At 34.3% G+C, this 22,224-nt stretch overlaps 1 long non-coding RNA gene across 1 annotated transcript in view; it reads left to right on the top strand.

Annotated features, from left to right (window-relative positions):
- The first annotated feature begins 2,028 nt into the window (after nt 1-2,028).
- LOC136842471 (uncharacterized) overlaps nt 2,029-22,224 on the top strand; it is a 259,774-nt gene continuing 239,578 nt past the window's right edge. Inside the window, exon 1 of the long non-coding RNA XR_010854227.1 lies at nt 2,029-2,308. This is a non-coding gene — a long non-coding RNA (uncharacterized lncRNA). The remainder of the gene's footprint in view (nt 2,309-22,224) is intronic.

Here is a 22,224-nt window from a genome sequence, read left to right as displayed (position 1 = left end):
GCAACCCTTCATCCTGCTTGGTTTATGCGTTGAGAAAGATTTCATTACTCAAAATTGTGACAAGTTTGACAAATTCATTCTTCAGTTGTACTGCAAGTCGCAACCCGATGTAGTTACTGACATTCCTCTCCTCCGATACTGCCTCTTCAGCCAATGCCAGAAGAGTGCTGAGGAACCCCCACCAACAAAAGGAGCACTTTGTCAGAGAATATTACGCTGTCACTATGTCACCTATATCTTGAAACCAGCTCTTGAGCCGACACTTTGCTTACCAGAACCTACTCAGTATGGGTGGTCTATCTCATCAGATGGTAAATTGATGACAAATACCACAGACAATGTTCCAGCTCCATCTTCTCTGAGCTCACAATGTGCTGTACCGCCAGTTGTATTACCAACAGATGCAAATGCAGGAAGCACAGCTTGGTTTGTATTGATGTTTATAAATGTGAAGGGTGTGAAAATGAGGAACAGGATCGATATGTGGACTAAGAGACCATTTTAAGTGATGATGATGATTGCTAACGTACTCATATCATTGGGAGCATATATATCTTTGCGCAACCTATAAAATACTTTCCATGGAGACAGTTGTTTTTTTCAGGCTATAACATAATGTGTTCAAAGCTAAGAGGAAACTTATCTAATCCATTACCACTCCTCAGAATTAGATTTGAAAAGGCAAATTTTTTTTTTACCTTTATACCTCGAAGTTTGTCTGCGTAGGGTAATTATTGTTTGTTCAAAAAAGCGATATGACCTTTTTTTAAGCAATTTTAGTAATTTAGTCATTTTAAAGTTTGCTAATAAATGGTTAAATGTCAGATTTTTTGGTATAGATTCAGTAACAACAAAATCAAGCTAAATTTCCTTGCAGAATCATTGTATTCATAGCATATTTCTTGTCGGGTAAGATCTTAAATAAATAAAATTCCTCTTAATTTGAAAACTGCTCATTTCTGACCCACTGTTTCTATATGAAAATGAATCAGCTCATTAAGAGCTTTCCAAAAATGTATAACATGACCATATTTGGTTAGGTCAAAATTTTGGACTGTGGGACTGGGACCAAATTTGTAATTGGCGCCAAATTTGGTAAAAGTTGTGGGAAAAGATGCCAACAACTATTTTTTGTACTTTTTGATGTTGAAATTGATTGAATCAATCAAAAAATCACTTTAGACAGCTCAATCACAAGAAATGAAATTGCCCTCCTACTTGGTGTGAAATCGTCTGGACGCTTGCAGATTTTAAGATGAATTTCGAACACTGCCAATGAAAGAATTAGTGGCGATTGTGAGGTAAAACTGTAAAAAGCAAATAAAAATTGAAACCGCCTTCAAACTTCATCACGGACCAGAAATTTCTTCTTGAAATTACTGTAAAACCCTCAGATTCTTCATACGGAATTTAAAGTCTTTATCAAATCAATATTCATTTATTTATCTCTTGTTTATTTCATTTCAATACCGGAAATGGCAGGCAGATGTCTGTTGCGTCCTCCTCTCAATATCAGCTTCATCCTTAAAACATCAAAGGTATCAAAATTTTAATTGTTGAAAAACCACGCTAAAAAAATCCATAAATGTTAAATTGCAAAACGAGTTTAATAAAGAATTTAAAATTCTTTCAGCATTTTTAAAATCAGAGTAGTTTCCATATTTTGCAAAAAGTGTAGTTGTTTTGACGACAATTTATAAAGTTAAATCACTTAATAGATCAGTCTCTTACCGTTAACCTATCGATGATAACTTCAACTTCTACATATTCTGTTAACCAATCGATGGTAACTTCACCTTCTACATATTCAGAAAGCTAACAGTGGCAACAGAACTGGCAGCTTGGCTCGAACAGACGTGTTGGGCCTTTGGTGACCGTAGTATCAGCAACTGAAGTTACTGTGTACATAAAATGTCGTAAAAAAATATCAAATGACACTTAAACATTTTTACCATTTGTATTTAAATGTTATAAAGGTATTATTTAGATATTTTGAATAGTACAATTTTTAGCTTAAGTTCAAACTGAAATTAAACACTCGCTAGGTCTAATGTTTGGGTAAACAACGCCATGGCTTCATAGTGAAACTGCGATATTGACGGTGTGGCGTGTAGTTTCAAATTGGTGAAGTGACTTTTTGTGATGAAATCGCGCACCTACATCCAAGCAGTGAGATTAAGCGGCAATTCATAAAACTGTCCTTTTTTGGAACTCATACGGATCGTCCATGGTTGTGCATTGACAACCGGCATGGGAAAAGCTGCATCGGTCTGATAGCCAAACCCGTAAACGTGATTTGCCAGAACTGGTAAGTACTATCTACAGTTGTATAGCCCATGTTTTATTTTCAGTTTTTATCTTTATAAATGTGGAATCAATTCAACAATCAAATACAGGTAATTAGCCTTTATAAAAAAAAGGTGCATTGTTGGTTAGTTTAGGTTACTCCTTGTCCATAGTGTTGCAATAGCTCCCTTGCCGTATGGTTTGGTTCAGGCACATAATGTGGTTTAGTCTAGGCAACATAATGTTGTAATAGCGCTGCCTTGTGGTTTGGTCTATAGTACGTTTTGTTAATATAGCGTAATTATGTCCAGGCTACATAATGTTGCAATATCTTATGTTGTGTTGCATGTTCTAGCATACACAATGGTGCAATAACTCTGTAATGCGGTTAGGCCTAGGCCAAACAAAGTTATACTCTTTTTTTTTTTTTTTTTTTTACATATTTCGGATTCAGTGCTTTCGTTATAAGCTTCAGATCGGCTTGGAATTTTACAGGCTCGGGATAGGCAAGCGGGGTTAACTTCTCTGCCTTTTAAGCGTTAGCAGTCGCATTGATTCAGTAGGCAAGCGCCATTTGCACCGTTGCTTGTTCTTTCTTTGCTCCGCTCACGAGAAACTTGTAAAATTGTCCCGAGAATGACCCTCCCTATTATTTTTTTTGTAAGATGTGGTATTAGCTCGACACATTTATTTTTATTTAGTGATGGGTTTTAATTTGCCGTGTGCAACGTGCTACGAATAACTGGATAGTTAAAAGGGTGGATCGTTCAGTAACAGTCGATAGGGATTATTGAAAATCTGTTGGTATTATTTGTTAAGGATTTTCGATAGTGCTCTGTCGGCTACCGTCATGAGGGAAAAAAGGAAACAATGCCTAAACCAGGTTTACTGCAAATTCATTTACATTGCTAATTATATAATATATTTTACAATTGAATGAAAAAATTTTAAAATTTTTTCCAGCAAAATAACTTATCGGACAGCGATATTTACCTTGTGGCTATCTTCAAGTATAGAGAGCGGTCATGAAAATTCGTCTCAAAAAACGCATTTATTGTATTTTTAGGTAATTTACCATGATCAGCATTAGTACATACGTAAGGTTGACCCAGTAGTGACAGGGTACCAGTAGCAACACGAGCGTGCGTATGTACGTATGTGTATTACGTATGTGTGTGTATGTATATATATATGTATATATATATATATATATATATATATATATATATATATATATATATATATATATATATATATATATATATATATATATATATATATATATATATATATATATATATATATATATATATATATATTGTTGACAGTGAAATATGCAGGAAATTGATCGTTATTATGGTGTAGATGTAATACTATTAATACGATGAAACTTAACCCAGTGTAATATAACCTAAAGTTGCATGATCTTACCGTGATAAAACTAGCCTAACCTTGGTGTCCACAGAAAGCTATATGTTAATCTCTTTAATTTTCAAACCACAAGTCACAAATATGTTAGTTGTACATTCCTTTCGAGAAATATCAGTTCCCATTATTCTTATGATTTAAAAGTACGTTTAGATATAAATGTATGAACTCAGGCAGTCTTACAAATTAAAGTCTGAAAAACAATTATATATACATATATATGTATATATATATCTAGATATATCTATATATATAATAATATAAAGAAATGAACTAATTCTAAAGAAGTGCGTCCCTTATTATTCCTCTCTCTCTCTCTCTCTCTCTCTCTCTCTCTCTCTCTCTCTCTCTCTCTCTCTCTCTCTATATATATATATATATATATATGTATATATAATCATATATATATATAAATATATGTATATATATGTATATATATATTTATATATATATATATATATATATACAGAGAAAGAGAGAGAGAGAGAGAAAGGGGAACAAAATGGGACGCACGCATTTAGATTTAGTTTAATTTTCAGAGCAGGATGAGCCAGCCTTAACGAAAGCTTTGAAAGAAAACGATTTTATTGGGAACGGATTATCAGGAATTCAGGTCAACAACAACAACAACAGCAGCAGAGTTTCCGTGTCGCAGAAGGCAATGAAAATGCAGGCTTTGTTTCCTTGCGAATTCGTTTAAGTTGCCGGTGATGTCGTTTTCTCTTAATCGTGAAAGTCATCCTCTGCCGTTTTCTGTTGTTTTGTGAAGACTGAACGAGAGAATTAATTTGGCCTGACTTTGGAGTGGAGTGTATTGTTCAAGTCAAGCAGATAATCAGCATCATTATTACACTTAAGTTTATCAAATGAGAAGAAAAATAAATTTTTCTTCCCGTTTATTTTTAATTTATATCGTTAATCAAGCACCTCATTAACAAGCGCAATTAATCTTTTATGCAACGAAACTGTTTGTTCTTGTTTTACAAAAGAGAATTGGCCTTTTACAATATGAATGTCTATTAGCATTTATCAGCTCTCCGTGAAATGTTGGTATTTTCAAATTCTTGAATGATCAGCATTTGCATTATAAATGAATGGAAGTCTACCTTTTATGACAGCTACAAAAGGATGTCTTTGGAATCATTATTGAGATTTCCCTTTTTTTATTTAATGTGGAAAAAAATATTCACCCTGTCCTAACAATTGCTTCAACATTATTCTAAGTACTGAATGACCTCAGAGGTTGAGCACTTGGCCTCTGGCCCAAATTTTATATTCCAGTTCCCATAAACTTTTTATTTCTCTGTTCCCATATGGAGATTCAGGACGACAGTGAATACAACTCTTCAGTTCAAATGCCTCATTTCACCTTCGGTCGTTTTAAGCGCCGAATGAAATCGGTTAAAAGTGATGGGCGCTCATCCATGTTCGTGTGGTTCTGATCTCAGAATTTGCGTCCACGATCTTCCAGTTACTTTATTAGCATCTGACTGAATTATTGTTTGCGTGAGAAAAGTATATATATAATATATGTATATATATGTATATATATATATAATATATATATATATATATATATATATATATATATATATATATATATATATATATATATATATATATATTATAGCCCCGTTCCCCCAATTGATTAATCGCCGAACTGTTGGATAAAAAAGGACAGTTTTCTCTCTTCAATTCTTCCCCCGATCACGTAATTTAATTTCCATGATGGGGCTTCTGCCAAGGCATAACAATGAATAAAATGAAAAGCTAATTCTCTCTGTCTTACATTACGGGGGTCTAAGGAGTTACTTTTTATCTAATTACTTTTATATATTTTTTTTTTATTTCATGCTGTCAGCAAATTTATTAGTACAGTGTTCAGTATGTCCTGATATTCATGTGTTTATTTATATGATCTCTCTCTCTCTCTCTCTCTCTCTCTCTCTCTCTCTCTCAGACAATATCTCTCTCTCTCTATATCTCTCTCTCTCTAGATATATATATATATATATATATATATATATATATATATATATATATATATATATATATATATATATATATATATATATATATATATATATATATATGTATATATATATGTGTATTTGTGTGTGTGTATGTGTACACTGGCACAGTGTTTCTGTCTCTACAGGGAATTGCTCTTAGATCTATTCTTTTAACTGGAAGCAAAAAAATAAGAAAGCGTTTATCCAACAAAAATAGTTTGTTTTTAACGAAATAAAAGTAGAGCGTATCCATACGAAAAAGAACGTTTGCTGTAAAAAAAAAAAAAAGAGAAAAAGAAATCGCTTGTGCAAAATATATGACAGGAAAGAGATATTCGATAACATAAAGTTTTTTTTAACACAGTCGAAAGGTAGCTGTATTTTGAGTAGCAATCAAAAGGGGTTTTAACCAACTTGTAAACAGTCTTTTTATCAGCAATGAAAACGAATATATTTTCCTTTTAATACCAAAAAAATGTATGTCTATCTGTAAAAAAATGAGAAGGATAATTTAAATAACGTTAAAGCCAGCGTGATTACTGGTATCATAATGAAAAATGACATTTATTGAAAACAGTATGAATATTACCGTATAGTTAATAAAAAAAGCACTTCGACGCCCAAGTTTAACGTATGAATAGCGCCATTACATGGAGTACTTCCTGAATTGCAAAGTGCATGAAAGCTCGGAATACAATGCAGGTCATGTTAAAATGTTATACATGGATCATATAATGTTCTAGAAACCATTCTACATTTTAAAGTACATTTTGTTTTGTTATTTAGGGCAATGCTGTGATAAAGCTCTGATCTTCAGTAGATAGTAAGCACAGATCTCCTCATTTTGTGGGAATGTCTAAATATCTTGACCATCGTTCGTAAAAATATTTGAACTGGGGTGACTTATATATTTTCAGGAGGTGGCAAAAGATCTAAACAATCGTCCTATGACATTCGAAAGTCCCTGTAATTGTTAATTATTGTTATTGTTAATAATTGTCAAATATTTACGTTGTTTCATCATTCATACTACTCGAGTATTGTCTATACAGTGTATATTATTCATGAAATCGGACAGAAATAAAAAGTTTCCCTTGCAATCTTTGTTAAAGGGAAATTATCTTATATCAGTTAAGTTAAATGTTTACTCGTCTTTTTGAATAACATGTAACTAAACCGTTCCATAGACTGTCATTCCTATATTGCAGTTTATTATCTCTTCATAAATTTTTATTCTTGTTGAGTCATTTTTATTTTACTTTCCTCACTGTGTTTTCTCTAACTTTCCCATTTAAAATCCAGTTCTGTGAAACTTGCTTTACAATTTAATGTCCTTTTATGCTTGCTCCATAGCTGTGTTTTCTGATAATAATAATAATAATAATAATAATAATAATAATAATAATAATAATAATAATAATAATAATAATTCATTACGATATATTTCTTCACATACTGCCTCATATTAGTGCGGTAATGATTTCTATCGTCTTAATTCCTGCTTTTGATATTGAGGGTTATTATTAATTAATGGCAAATTACTCATGCTCAGTTGTTAAACATTCACTGCACACGATCTAATCAGAAGCCTCTCTCTCTCTCTCTCTCTCTCTCTCTCTCTCTCTCTCTCTCTCTCTCTCTCTCTCTCTCTCTCTGTTTGGCGAAAGTTTAAATCAATCGCCATAATTACTTCCTTGTCTGGATTTAATAATGAGATTAGCTTAATTGGGCCAATAATTATCTTTAAAAAATATCGAAACTTCTCTGCAGAAACCAATAGCTCAGGAAAACTTGGCTTCAAGAATAATTTCTCGTGTAATTTGTTATCCCGAAAAAAAAGGAAAATAAACAACGTGTGTTTGATCACAACAAATGTAAAGAGCCGGTACAAGGTCTACTTTTGGCCATGTAATATTCAGAAGGACGTCTTAATTAGCAATTCAAGTTTCGGGTATCGTTCGAAAAAGTTTGCTGCATTTTTCTGTTTTAAATTTGGAGACCCACATCTGTGTCCTTTTTTGTGTTCTTCTTCTTCTTCTTCTTCTTCTTCTTCTTCTTCTTCTTCTTCTTCTTCTGCTGAATGCTTTTCAGAAATTCAGAGTTGAATTTCTGCAATAGAAAAGTTACTTTATGTTTTCGTCATTTATTTAGCTTTATGTTCGGTGCATCACATTGTTTTATTAATTCTTGTGAATATTTGCTGCATATTTGATTTTGTATGTGTTTATTCATATTTGTTTAAGTGCAAAGACAGGAAGGCATACGGTATTCATAGGCTCTGTTTTGAAATGACGTATACTCGTATGTTTATACATATTTGTAAGTAGAAACAGAAAAAGGAATCCATAGGCTTTGCATTTAAAATAAAGAAGTGGGATAAAAATAAAATAAAATTGTGGTTCTTGTTTGACCATATCATTATTCTTATAAAAGTAGTGTGACAAGACCACCAAGTCAAATTCTTAGACTCTCAGATTTTGCCTGAAGGGTTTTTCCTTGAATGAGATGAAAAACCAAAGAGAACGGATGGAACATATTCATGCTTTACCTTTGTAATGGTCTGCAATTTCTTTCTTTACCCCGGGGGGGGGGAAGGTTGGTGTTTGGATTGCTTGTCTGTCAGCATTTCCGGATGTTTGTTAGTAGACGACCAAAAACTTATGCGCAGACTTTTACACGAATATTTGACCAAAGGTGAGCCCCGTGACAAGTGATTAATAGTCTCTGGGAGAGATGGAAATGCATCTCTTGTAGAGAGGGGATCATTTGGCTCATGTGCGTGGATTTGTCCAGCCTTGGCGTAGGTTTGCGGTCTCTGAACTTTCTTGTTTCTTATAAATTTTCTTTATCGTATAGAACAGCACTAAAATTCTATTTCTGTTTTCGCTTCTACTGTATACGACTACTACTGTCACTTCTGTTACTGTCGTCACCAATTTTTTTTTTTTTTCTTACCTCGCTCGTTCCATGAAAAAAGTTGGCCAGTCTAAATTCGGACGTAATTCTCATTAGTATGGTAATCTGTTTTTGCCACATGACTGATGACTCCGGATTCCACCTGGCAATCGTTGCCCCAAAATAGAAGATTTATGGCCCGACGGGTCCAGAGAGGGATCATAAACTGAATGACGGGTGCCCGTTCAGGTGAGTGACCCATTTGCGGTATTTCGGAACTCAGGGGGGCGAAATGAGGTCAGTGGCCAGGTAGTTTGTTGAACAGGTGCGCGGCTTTTTTTTTTTTTCAATTAATTCATTTTAAATTGCACCATTATTAGCCTAAGTCTCGGATAAATTGAGATTCTAGCCATTTGTTTTATTTCGTGACCGTGGAAGGCTATTATATATATGTATTTGCAAATGATTAGCAAGACTTTTCAAGGCACATTTTTGCCTTCAGGTTGACTTCTTGAATCAGTATTTTCATCCTAATCTTCCACCCCTAGACAGATTTAACGTATATATGATATATATATATATATATATATATATATATATATATATATATATATATATATATATATATATATATATATATATATATATATATATATATATATATATATATATATATATATATATATATATATATATATATATATATATATAGTGTATATATGATATATATGCATAAATTTAAATTCGTGCAAATATATTTGCTAAGATACAGCGAATATGCAGACGCATAAAAAACCTTTACCACTATAATCTCCTCATCTGGGGAGGGAGGAAAGGGGGAGAGGGAGGAAAGGGAATAAGTGAGGAGTGAGTAAAGTGGGATGGAGGAGTCATTGCTTAGTCATTTTCAAACAAACTTTAGTTTATTTAATTTTTTTAAGGTTAAGTTTGTTGTTACATTTTTCAGTGTCAAAGACGTCAAAGGTGAAAAGAGAAAAAGAAAAGTTTGAGTCACCAAAGAGTTTCAAGCTCACGAATTCTGAAGCAAAATTAATTTATGAACAACTTTGTACAATATGATAGAAGAAACGCTCTAAGCGTAGGATGACTTTCACAAAACAGTAAAAGCAAATATTCAGATTGTAATTTGCAATATACTACACGGGGTAAAAGAAATATCTAGTGGTATTATTTTATTATTAGAAAAACGGCAGCTGTTAATTTAACAAAAAATATTTTTAAAAATCCGCTTTGCTCTCGATGAGAATATTATTACTGTTACTGGTTCCCCTCTTCCAGATCTGCAACATTGCAGTTGGAATGCAGAACATTCTTATCCTTGGTATTTCTGCATCGCAACTTTAAATTTAATTTAGATAAAAGTTCTCCATTTTTATATTTCAAAAACGCGAAAGGTCTGGCAATTTCCTGCCCAAGTCAAGGATGTCTTTTCCTTTCTTCCTTTTTTTATTTTCACTCTTTTCTTAGCAACAAGTGACACAGTGGAGGGATGACAAGTGGAAAAGGTAATATACACCTGCTGTGTACATACGAATAGTCCACACACACATATGTGTGATATGTGTATATATATATATATATATATATATATATTTATTTTAACGTATATTATTCCCATTTTGTAGTGAGGATTGAGAGGGGTTCTATCAACCGAAGACATCAGCAGGTTAGGGTGAAGGATCATTCCATTATTCCTTTCAAGGTACTTTATTGTTGCTGACATCGTTTCAGACCCCGTCCCATTTTCAAGCTATAAAAATAAAACGCCCTTTCTTAAAATAAAAACTCGCGGGTACTAAAATTCGAGAAAAAAAAATTTATACATTATGTTTTTTTTAAAAAGTAAAGTACAAAGGATTTGTTTTGAGGAGTAAGTATTTAGTCTGAAGGCACAGACCATCTGACTATTCGGCAAACCTTCAGCCGTTGATTACTATAAACTCACGAGAGATACAGAGGTGTTGAGGAAGACTGCCTCTTTAACTGTGGAACTAGTTGTTTAATAAAGAGTGTTTCAAGATTGAAGTCAAAATATTGTTCTGTTAGAGTTTGGCCTATAATTTATAATATCTGTAGTTTATGTCATATTTGCATTTCTTTGCATGTTCTATATATATGAAAATATAGGATTAGTCAATTTGACGCCTATTATAGCTAACGCCTATATGAGAGTCCAATCTCACTTTAGTAACCTCCGTATGGAGCCGACGTACTTCCCAAGATTACATCTAGGGCAATTAAATAAATATATACTATGATCATTAGTGGATCGAGTTTCTCCTTATGTTTAAATATAGATCTAATACTCATTATATTATAGGGTATTAGCTTTAATTCAATGGCAGGTAAAAATTATCTCGATAACAACTATAATATATATAGAAATTTAGGTATAATAAATGGGACACTTGCATATAATCGTAATTTTGGTACTGTAGGTATTTTAATTTTAGGATGGAAGATATTGTTTAAAAATTTGCTGAGGTGTTTATAAAAAAGTTTGATGGAAAGCAGTTATCAGTGAAATATTGGTGGAGATATATTATTTCACTGTGAAAATATATTCAATTAGACGTTATGTTAAAATTATATGAAAGAGCGTATACATGGAGTTTAGTTTAAAATATAAAAGCAGTTACTATAAAATTTGAGCCCAGGCCGGTAAAAGTTTTATATAAAAACCGTATGTTAAAATGATCATTATGTTTAAAAACTGTTACATCTAAAAATGGCAGCTTATTTTATTATTATATATATATATAAATATATATATATATATATATATATATATATATATATATATATATATATATATATATATAAACTCCGTATAGTGATATTTATATAGAATCGTATATAAACAATCCTTTAATATTCTTACATAAAATATCTTTGTACTTTTTATTGTTCATATATATATATATATATGATATATATATATATATATATATATATATATATATATATATATATATATATATATATACATATATATATATATATATATATATATATGTAGGAATTTTCGCCGCGGACATTTTGCCGTAGGAAATTTTGCCGCAAGGAATTTTTGCCTTACAATTAATAAAGTATGTCTAAAGTATGAGGATAAAAGGGTATTATAAAATGGAAAGTTTATTGATTTAAAACAGAAAAAGAAAGTAAGAGCAATTCCAAAATGATTGGAGTTCACTGCAATATTCAAAATAGTAAATATAAGTGAAAATAAAGTTTTAAGGTAAGTTCATCGCAATATTTAAAAAATGGTAAAAGTGAAAATAAAGCTTTAATTCAAGTTTAGGATGAATGCAAGTTCATTGCAATACTCCGTCAGTAGTGATGTTTACGCTGAGAATCGTACATCGAAACAATCCTTTAATATTCTTACATAAAAATATCTTTGTACTTTTTCTTGTTCATGTAAGATGCTTCGCCACGTTCGAGGTCAATTCTTTTCTTCTTTGCTAGACACTCTTCGTTTTTTAAAATGTTTTTAATTTTCCAAATATTTGGGTGGGTGTCTGTGACAAAACTTTGTTAGGCGTTATGACACCCTTCTACAAGGTCCGTTCATGAACATTCCACATAATATCAACAAGAAATGTTGGAGCGACTCTTTATCTTCTACGAGGCCGCCCACCCCCCTGCCTCCTACCCCACCAATATAATGGACTTCGAAGCAGGAAATCAGGTCATGAGGCAAATCATCATTGTAGACGAGTTCCTCCTCCAAAGCACCAATGACGTCACTAGGGGGAACAAATGCGAGCGCTGTAAAGCATTTAACCAAGATGTTAAATTCCGATTCGCTTCGGAATCGCACTTTATGGCCAAAATCAGATACTGTTCGGAAAATATTTTTGGCTAAATGAAACAAACATCCGGTTGCATTCGCTTTTGGAAAATTATTTTGGAAACTATCATAACTGGCTCTCAAAATCAAAACCTGCCGTTTTAGAACTTTAGAAGTAGATACAGTTACTTATAGTTCTTGTTTAAAACTTTAGAAGCAATAGCTAATTATCAAAGACCGTCGCATTGGATGAATGCATGTATGTACGTATGTATGTAGCCTGTTTATTTATGTTTAAATTCTAAAAGTACATGTAATGGCTAATTATCTTATCTAATTCAATATGCATTTTGCGGCAAAAATTCCTTACGGCAAAAAGACCTTGCGGCAAAATTTCCTACGGCAAAAAGTCCGTGGCGAGAAGTCCTACGGCGATAAATCCTGCGGCAAAAATTCCTGTCACCATATTTATTTTATATATATTACATATATATATATATATATATATATATATATATATTGATATACATATGTATGTGAGTATATATATATATACAGTATATATATATATATATATATATATATATGTGCATGTGTGTGAAGCATGCTCATACTTTAGCTAAAGAGTCGTTGAAGAACTTTGGGTAGGTATCTCCAACAGGAGACAGAACAACAATCATCCCAGATCAGTATTTACACCAAACCAGCCACTTTCTATCTAAATATGCTAACCCTTGCTTTGCTTCCATTGTAAAAGTTCTCAATTATTCTGAACAGTTTAATGTTATATCATACGTCCTGAACACCGTCCACGTTGGTTCTCTAATACTTCATCAGCCATATGCCTTTCCTCTTTAGAAAGGGAACCACATGCCTTTCCTCATTAGAGAGGCAGCCATATGCCTCTCCTCATTAGAGAGGGTGTCTCCGGAAGATCCTAACCTTCCGTTTCTCAGGTCGGGAAGTCTCTTATGATGAGGTTTACACAATCATAACCAAATTCAGTAAAAAGCACGAATGAATCAAGGTCCGAACATTTGCTTTCAAGTATGATGTAAGTTTATATTTTTTAGACATTTCTTATGAAATCTCCGATGAGATGACCGTGATAATCACGTCCAGAATCGGGACTTTCCAGAATCATTCGACCAGGTTCTTTTCAAGAAACGAGCGTTCAGTAACACTTTTTTTGGGGTGGGGGCGGGTGGGACCTGTCTCTCATTTTTTGGTAGGCATGCCCGTCTCAGTCTCTGCAGTATGAAAGAAATATTACTCCTTATGATGTCCATATTTTTATGATGAAGTCATCTTCGAAAAAAATCTCATGAAATTCATAAGAGAAACTTCATGCCCCATAAATAATCGAGACAGAATACTGAAAGATCTGGAAGCGCCAAGACTTCCAAATCACTTCCATTTTCAATAAGGCTTCCTATATACAAAAAGTAATTTGTCCTGTATTCAAGAAAGTTGCGACGTTAGTCCCACGTAGTTTGTGATGGTAATTACCAGAGTTTGGATCTTTTCATATTTTTACTTTTGAACTTTCGTGTCGTTCGACTTTTTACTGCCAAAATTAGGTATATTAAGTGTAAGCTGAGTAACTTGTATTCTTCTTCTTACGGTACGTAAAGAAATAAAAATTCTCAAGAATATTTTTAGAAAGAGAGAATGAGGGAGGAAGAGAGCGATAATGATGTTTTAAAGCCTTTGTGCTATTTAAATTTTCATAAGTTTCATACATGGTGCGAGCAGCCTGTGAAAAGAATAAGAAATTTATCTTTGGTAGTTAAACGATTTTTAAAAATTATTACTAATTAGTAGACTATATAACTAGTAGAGTTAAGATTGGCCAGTGACGTAAATACAAGAGAGAGTTAATTATATTCGACCGGCTTTAATTTTTTAGCCGTTCATAAGTATGAAATTTCGTTTTTTTTTTTTTTTATTCCGCATTGTTGATTCTAAAATACTAATACCCAAAGGTGCCCGTTGTGGAGGCAAGCGTAGACAATCTAAAGCCCACCCTCTCGACCCTTGCTTCACAACAGGAGGCACAGGTATCAGGCTGACTGGCTAATCAGCTTCGCTGATAACGTCTATGGTAAATATTTATTTGCCGCATTATTATATCAGTGGTGATTCTCTTGACATCAAAAGAGGTAAAAGCCAAGTTCTTAGATTTTCAGAAGAAAATATGTTAGTTGCTAACCAAACCTAATGCAAGCCAATATGACTTGTGTATTCCGATTCATTATTAAAACTGATTTTGGCGTTGTAGTATTGTCACCAGAAGACCATAATTATAATTCACAACTAAAGCTAGGCGCTACTATCAGTCTCCTCTTTCTTCTTAGTATTATAGCACGAAGGAAGAAGAGCATTGTTCTTGAAATCAGTGCTGGAGATGAAAGGAGACAAAACAAAACAGTCAGTCTGAAGATCAGTCTGCTGAACAACAGAAACGTGCCGGAAAATAAAAGAGGAGAGGGATGACACCTGCAGCCATAAGCCCAGCACGGGCCCATACGGCCTAAACATCATAAAAACTTTCTTTCACTGCAGACACAAGGAAAACTTTTGGAATAATAATATGGGGATGTCCATTTCACCTACGTGTTTTAGAAGGCGTCACACTTCCGGTTGTCAGCTGAAATTCTGGGATAATGAGGCCATCTCCCACCGGTCTCCATACCTGGATTCGATTCCTTGCAGTCTTATGTCAGCCAGGATTCTAATTTAGTGCTCATAACAACACACGCGATGGATTTTAACAGAACGCGTCCGAATCAGTGCTTTCGCGCTCGTACCCTATAGTTAGCGACGTTGGTATGCTACACCACACCATAAGTCCTCGATCGGCACTGTTGGGCGTTCGAGTCTCCTAGGTGCGGAATCATTACTCACTTATAATTCCCCTTCGGTGGCATTCCCGACATTTGTAGCTTAAAGTTCGTGAATACAAAAATGTCACGGTGCATGTGATAAAAATTCTCACAAACACACACACACACACACACACACACACACACACACATATATATATATATATATATATATATATATATATATATATATATATATATATATATATATATATATGTATATATATATTTAAGTATATGTATATATGTATGTATGTATGTATTATTTCGCAGTGGATTTAAAAGCAGGGAAGAAGTGTTGATGCATAATTTTGAGGTTTCCCAATTTCTTTCTTCCTTTCTTTCTCTGGAGTTAGAGAGCGAGCAAAAGAGGCGTTCGTTAATACCGCTTCTATCGTCAATAGAATCCAGAAAAAGGAGACGAAAAAGGGGGATGGTTTGGGTGGGGGAGGGGCTTTGATGGGATGGGAGACGCACCTGAATTTAGAGTCAGAGGCCTTCCTTGTGTCTGGGTCCAACTGACTTTGCTCGAGGGAGTTTTTGGCGGGGGAGGGGGGGTTTTAAGTAGACGGACGAAGAGGTTCATCCCATTATGGAAGCTCTGTTGAATGGCAAGTAAATTGCAGGGAGAGAGAGAGAGAGAGAGAGAGAGAGAGAGAGGGGGAATCCTTGTAAGGCCTTAGCTTTGTGGTCCCAGAAATTTCACGTAATGGCCCATATGTCGCTTTTGTCGATGTGGACAATTCAGCGTCTTGAATGATATCGTACACTTTATAGAATTATTTATATTTTTACTTGTTTGTCACGTAGTAGAGTATGCATCATTGTAACTGAAGGATGATTGTTTCCATATACCTGCTTAAGTATTTTTTTGCACTTTTCTTAATGAATAAATTTGTGTATATGTATGTATGCATATAAAGGTGTTGGATTAACAACCTCATCCATAAAGCCTTGCTGGGAACCGGAAGGCCAAACCCTTCTGGCAACACACTCTCTAAAGGGTATGAAAAAGTCATTAACATATGAGTGAGTGAGTGAGAGTCCCACGTGCTGATGACAAGCGTCTCTGTAAGCAAAGAGAGCGGCTTTAAGGCTGGAGGTTTTGTTTGCAGCGGTTGCATTTTTTATTCAAGAAATACAGGACAATTATGACGTCTTGTTATAATTATGACTTCTTGTGTTGTGTTCTAAAGTGTGTGACTTTTAGGATTTCTTTGTGAAAACCGACTATATCAGAGAAATGAAATATTTTCAGCAGCAAAAAATCTTAGTGTTCGGCAACGCACAGATGGGGAAATAGATCTTGATGGTGAAAGCTTTATCAATGAACGCCGAAAAAACGCATTTACAAAAGCCATAAAGATAGATACAGATCTCTCTGATCATTAGTAAATAAGCTCACAATGACCATGAAACTGTGACTGGTGTCAAGTTTCTCTTGAATCGACCGCCCGAGTCGGACAGAACAAAGCTAGTCAACCTTCGTGAAGAAAAGCTTGTGAGGGAAAGATTGAGAAGTGAGGAAATGAAATGCACCAGAGGAAACGACAACTGACAAACCTTTTTCTCGATTCTGGTTAAATATTTACGGTTTTAATAATTCTCTTTAATATGCATTGATACCACTCGAATGAGGTTTAAATATCTGCAGTAGCAATGTCACCACAAGCTCCATTGATCTCAAGGGCCATGTTAGCCCGAGTTGAATTCGGGGGCCCGTGGGAACCATTCCAGAAGTAAAAGAACAAGCCAGCCTAAATTACCCAGCACAGTTAGCGGTAGTTGTGCCTTATAAGCTTGGGGCTCATTAACCATTTTTGCTGATGTCATAAGAATTTAAATGAACAAAAGGGTGATCGAAGAATAATCCCCGATGTAGACTTGAGCGGAACTTCCCGCCTTCATTTTTTCTGTTAAATCTTTTGGGCTTTCTTAGAATCGGTCTTCTTGGGTAGTTTCATTTATTTGTTCATTCTGTTCTTGTGCAGTGACTCCCACGTGTGTCCTTTCATGTTATTGTTATTCTGTTGGCAACTCCTAGGAACATTTTTCGTAGGTAAATTGGGTTGTATGTTTATTCTATTCATGTGTAGAGATTTCCATTATTCGCCTTCCATTTTATTTTTGAGTTGCGAATTTTCTTGCGTATACACAGAATATGCACTATATTCCTTTTATGAGAAAAGCTTTACACATTTTGCCGTTTTTCTTTGAGTTTCGCTTAATCTCTTGGCTACAACCCCCGTTGCTTTTCGGTAAGAAATAGAGGGGAAAATTGTAGCATTGTAAGGACGGAAAACTCTCGGCGAGTATCACCTGAGAACCGAAATGGAATTCGGGAAAATATTTCTATATGAAATTCCTCCTACGAGATATCCTTGTGAGCCTTCATTTTCCTGTCAACGGGCCGCTAGTAGTAGTAGTAGTAGTAGTAGTAGTTATAGTAGTAGTAGTAGTTATAGTAATAGTAGTAGTAGTTCTTTTTCAGTTCGAAAGCTTTGAACAAGGACAGATTTTCTTCTTCCTTCATTGTGTTGAGGATGGCTCCGGGGAATAGAGGGAGAAATATTCCCTGGGCCCCTCCGGAGGGAGGATTCCAATGAAATTTATATTTGAGGACGTCTGTCGTTCTCCGGCCTGAAATGTTTTTTTATGAGAATATATATTTTGTCTTCTTACGTCATGATGCTCCCTGTTGTTATGTAACTTGTCAGCTTGTATTTATATCTTGCAACATGTCCCTTGGCACGGTACGAAATTGACATTTTTAATATTTGGAGTTGTCATATAATCATTGATGTTACTTCGAGTAAATCATACTTAAATTTACAAAAATGTTCGTAGGCCATGTTAATATTGCCTATTTCAGTCTTTTATATATTATTTATTAAATTCTGTATCCATTGTACTTGAAGACCGGCTTCATAACCTAGTATCAAGATAATTCTCTCTCTCTCTCTCTCTCTCTCTCTCTCTCTCTCTCTCTCTCTCTCTCTCTCTCTCTCTCTCTCTCTCTCTCTCTCTCCAGAGAAGTGCCAACATCATTTGAACAATAATTTCTTTAATGCCACTTGGCGAACTGAAACATATTACAGTAATCCTTTGAGTTTACTCATTCCCTTCAAGTAGTGTAAGTTTTCTGCAGCAGACAATCCTGGGGAAGAAAGAGGAAACAAATCTTTGGAAGGGCAGGAGAGAAAACAAATAGCTTTTAGGAAAGTCGAAAGAAATATAAGAAGTAGCGAGAATACATTCTTGAGGGAAATCAGTGACGTGTGGGAGAAGAAATGGGAAATTAGAGGGAGGTGATAGGAGAGGAGGGAGAAGGAACGAAAGCCCACTATATACACTTGGTACGAATATTCTAAGGAAAAGATAAGGGTAGAATATTGCAAGAGGAAGAGGAATAGGAAGTAGAGGATAAAAGAACATTGTACGTCCGTGGGCGAGAAGGAAATAAATACTGGAGTAAACAGGGGTAGAATTAAATACCATAACGGAGATAAAATATGCCTGAGTAGGAATGATGAAAATCAAATCAAGGAGTCAGGGACTCTGGGGATATAATAAGAGTGATATAGGGAATGGAAGGAGGCAAACAAAATAAATCCACAGTCGAGAATAATGTCATTCTGTCGACTTCGTCATTTGCTTTCATCTTCTTCGGGAGGTTTCGTCAGGTAATTTTTTTAACTTTGTTTATACCTTCGATAACATTTGCTTTGCTGTCACGTTGCCTGATCTTAACTTTTGGCGTTTCTCTCGTTTTTTTAGTGTTGCTTTCTTTTCCAGTTATTTGGGATGTTGCTGCAGTGTTTAGCTAACTTGCTTAAACTCCATTTATGCTTGCTCAGAGGGAGACAAAAGTTGTGATAGATGCATTATTTTCAGTGATTTCTTGAGTTTCAGACACCCACACACACACACATACTCATACATACATACACATGTTTATATATATACAGTATATATATATATATATATATATATATATATATATATATATATATATATATATATATATATTATATATATTTTTACATATATATAAATATTATATATATATATATATATAAATATGTATATATATATATATATATATATATATATATATATATATATATATATATATATATATATATATATATGTATGTATGTATATATATATATTGATGTATGTATGTATGATGGTCAAGAGGAACAGTGATAAAATTGAACAAATATTCACGATGAAAAATGAAATACATTTTCGTTGTAGAGAGGAAGAAAAACATTTGAAATTATTTTTAATGATCAGGGTAAGATAGACATTAAGCTCGAGTTTATACCATCTCAAAAAAGACTACAAATCTCGTTCTTCATCAAAAGGGGGACAGAATTTAAAGTGTTGGAAGACTCACTTTAAGTCAAGAAGACTTTTGTCTTAAAAGTCTCGTTATTTTTCGAGAGTGAGATAGACTGAAAAGTCTAATATCTCGTTAATGTCACCTGGAATACAGAATTTAAAGTCTGAAGTCTTGTTATTTGCCAAGAGAGAAGTAGCCTTTCAGGTCTTTTAAAGTTTCACAAATACTCAAGAGAAAAAAAAAGTTAAAAAGTCTAAGATATTGCAGTTTTAGAGAAAGGATGACCTCAAAGTCATGAAAGGGCAGCATTCTGAACAAAATTCCTTGAAAGAGAGCTGATGTTATTTTGACCCAATATACGTACAGTATTAATTTATGAATTCTTTGAGGATTCCTTCAAGTTATTAATTAGGAACTAGCTTCAGCCTTCGATAGACTATTAAGCTCTTTAAAGGAACATTGATATTTTCTCATTTTTTACGAGTAAATGTGGAAATTTTTGTTGAAATGGCTAGAAGATTATTGAAAACTTAGACGTTGCTTTTTGCCTATCTTGTTTTCGTCACCATTTCTTAAGGTGTGAGAAAAAACGGACTATAGCCCATATTAATAACATATACAAGAAATAATTAATTCAGTTTGATAGAGTTCTGTGATAATGAATTAAAATGAAATTATTAAATAAAACCGTAAGAATCAATTTTAAAAAACTTATATTTTGTTCTGTATTTCGTCTATCTGGCTATCCAGTCAAAAGATATAAAACTGAATTTTGATGCAGAGAATCGACTGCCGATCATTTCCTCCCAGAACCGACAACTGTCAGATTTCCATCTGAAGCGCCAACCGCCCGAATATTGCATATGATCAACCTCCTTGTTGTCGCCAGTTGCTGCAACAATAATTCGTTTACGTTATTCATTTATCGAAAACCAACGCAAGGTAACAGATATCTACGAGATAGTCCTTTGTTTATTCATCGGCAATATTGTTCCAGTGAATCCCGGCTCCATCTTTGTTGGTCGCGATCTCAAAGTTAATCCTCGGAATAAAAGAGTGTGTGTCGGCTATTCAAACGTCTCCCATAGATTTCCGAAAAGCTCTTTTTCCCGAGTCTTGGCTGGGTTCTAGAGGGGACAGTATCCTTTACCGATTGCGTAGGAACTATTCACTTAGAAATTCACGGTACGTTTGTGATTCTTTAATCAGTGGTCCAGTGGGTAAGGCGTTCGCCTCAATAACAAGCGAGGAATGGCCGATATGGCAAATGCTAATCACCTCAATTGCCGGTTGTGTGAATGATAAACATAAACAGGCCTTAATTCGGAATTCAGGTATATGATTGACTAAACACGAAAAATATTAAAGAATTAAGGCAACATCTGAACACAGTGGAATATAAACATTATATAGTAAAACTGACGCCACGTCAACATCCACATTGAAGTTATTCCAGTGATCAAACGTCTCCAAATACTGGATGATTCAGAGCAATTGAGACCTTGACTGAAAATTCCCAATGTCTGTCGTGTTCTTCGGAGTCCAGTTATTCGCGAATCCCTTTGAATCTCTTTGAATATTTCCTCTTTGAATCCTGATTCCCTTTCTCGCGTCGGCCGAAATCGTTCTCATATTCCGAAAGAGTCGAATTTCAATTGAGGACTCGAGCCGAAAGCAATCATACATAAAGACTGTAGTAGCCTACTCTCTCTCTCTCTCTCTCTCTCTCTCTCTCTCTCTCTCTCTCTCTCTCTCTCTCTCTCTCTCTCCCTCCCTTAACATTGGCATCATTGTGTTTGAATTGATCCAAGTAAAAAATGAATTCATATCGCTATTTGCCCGAAATCTCAAGTATGGAAAGTATGAAGGATTCCAATGCATAATAATTATGATCATATGGGGCTTTTTTTGTTTTTACCAAGAGCTTTTATCAAGGAAATTTCCTTAAAGCTAACGTTCAAATGCATGTAAAAATAAATTTTGTAAATTTATTAGAGGAAACATCAATATAAAGGAAATAAGTCCTTTTGATTTTGCGTATCTCGACTGAGATGCAGTACAGTATATTAGCTCAGCAATGGTAACATTTATAACAACACCGTACATCTTAATTAAGTCTCTACAAGCTATGGATGTATAGATACACACACACACCGAACGAGAGAGAGAGAGAGAGAGAGAGAGAGAAATACAAATTGTTTAGTTTGAAAAATATTCCGTTAAACCACAAAATCGTTAAAAAAAATTATTTGGACTTGATCGTATTTACTAGTCTGTTGACCATAATCGTTGCGACGCCATTTACATAAGAAAAATCAGATATCGATCTGTCCATCTATCCAATCAAGCAATACAAAACGCACTAACGACTGGGAATCGACTACCTATGATTTTCGGCAGAACAACCGCCCCCCCAAAAGAAATTTCCATCTGGGGCTCCAACCGTTGGAATATTGCATATGAACAACCTTCTTGTTGCCAGATGTTGCAACAATTATTAGTTCACAGATATGAATGAAATGGTCGGTGTTTATTCATCACCGATATTACTCTGG

The sequence above is a fragment of the Macrobrachium rosenbergii genome, chromosome 10 (assembly GCF_040412425.1).
Source record: "Macrobrachium rosenbergii isolate ZJJX-2024 chromosome 10, ASM4041242v1, whole genome shotgun sequence".
Classification (NCBI taxonomy): Eukaryota; Metazoa; Arthropoda; class Malacostraca; order Decapoda; family Palaemonidae; genus Macrobrachium; species Macrobrachium rosenbergii.
Note: the sequence above shows the minus strand (reverse complement) of the source record. Positions and strands in the feature narration are given on the sequence as shown.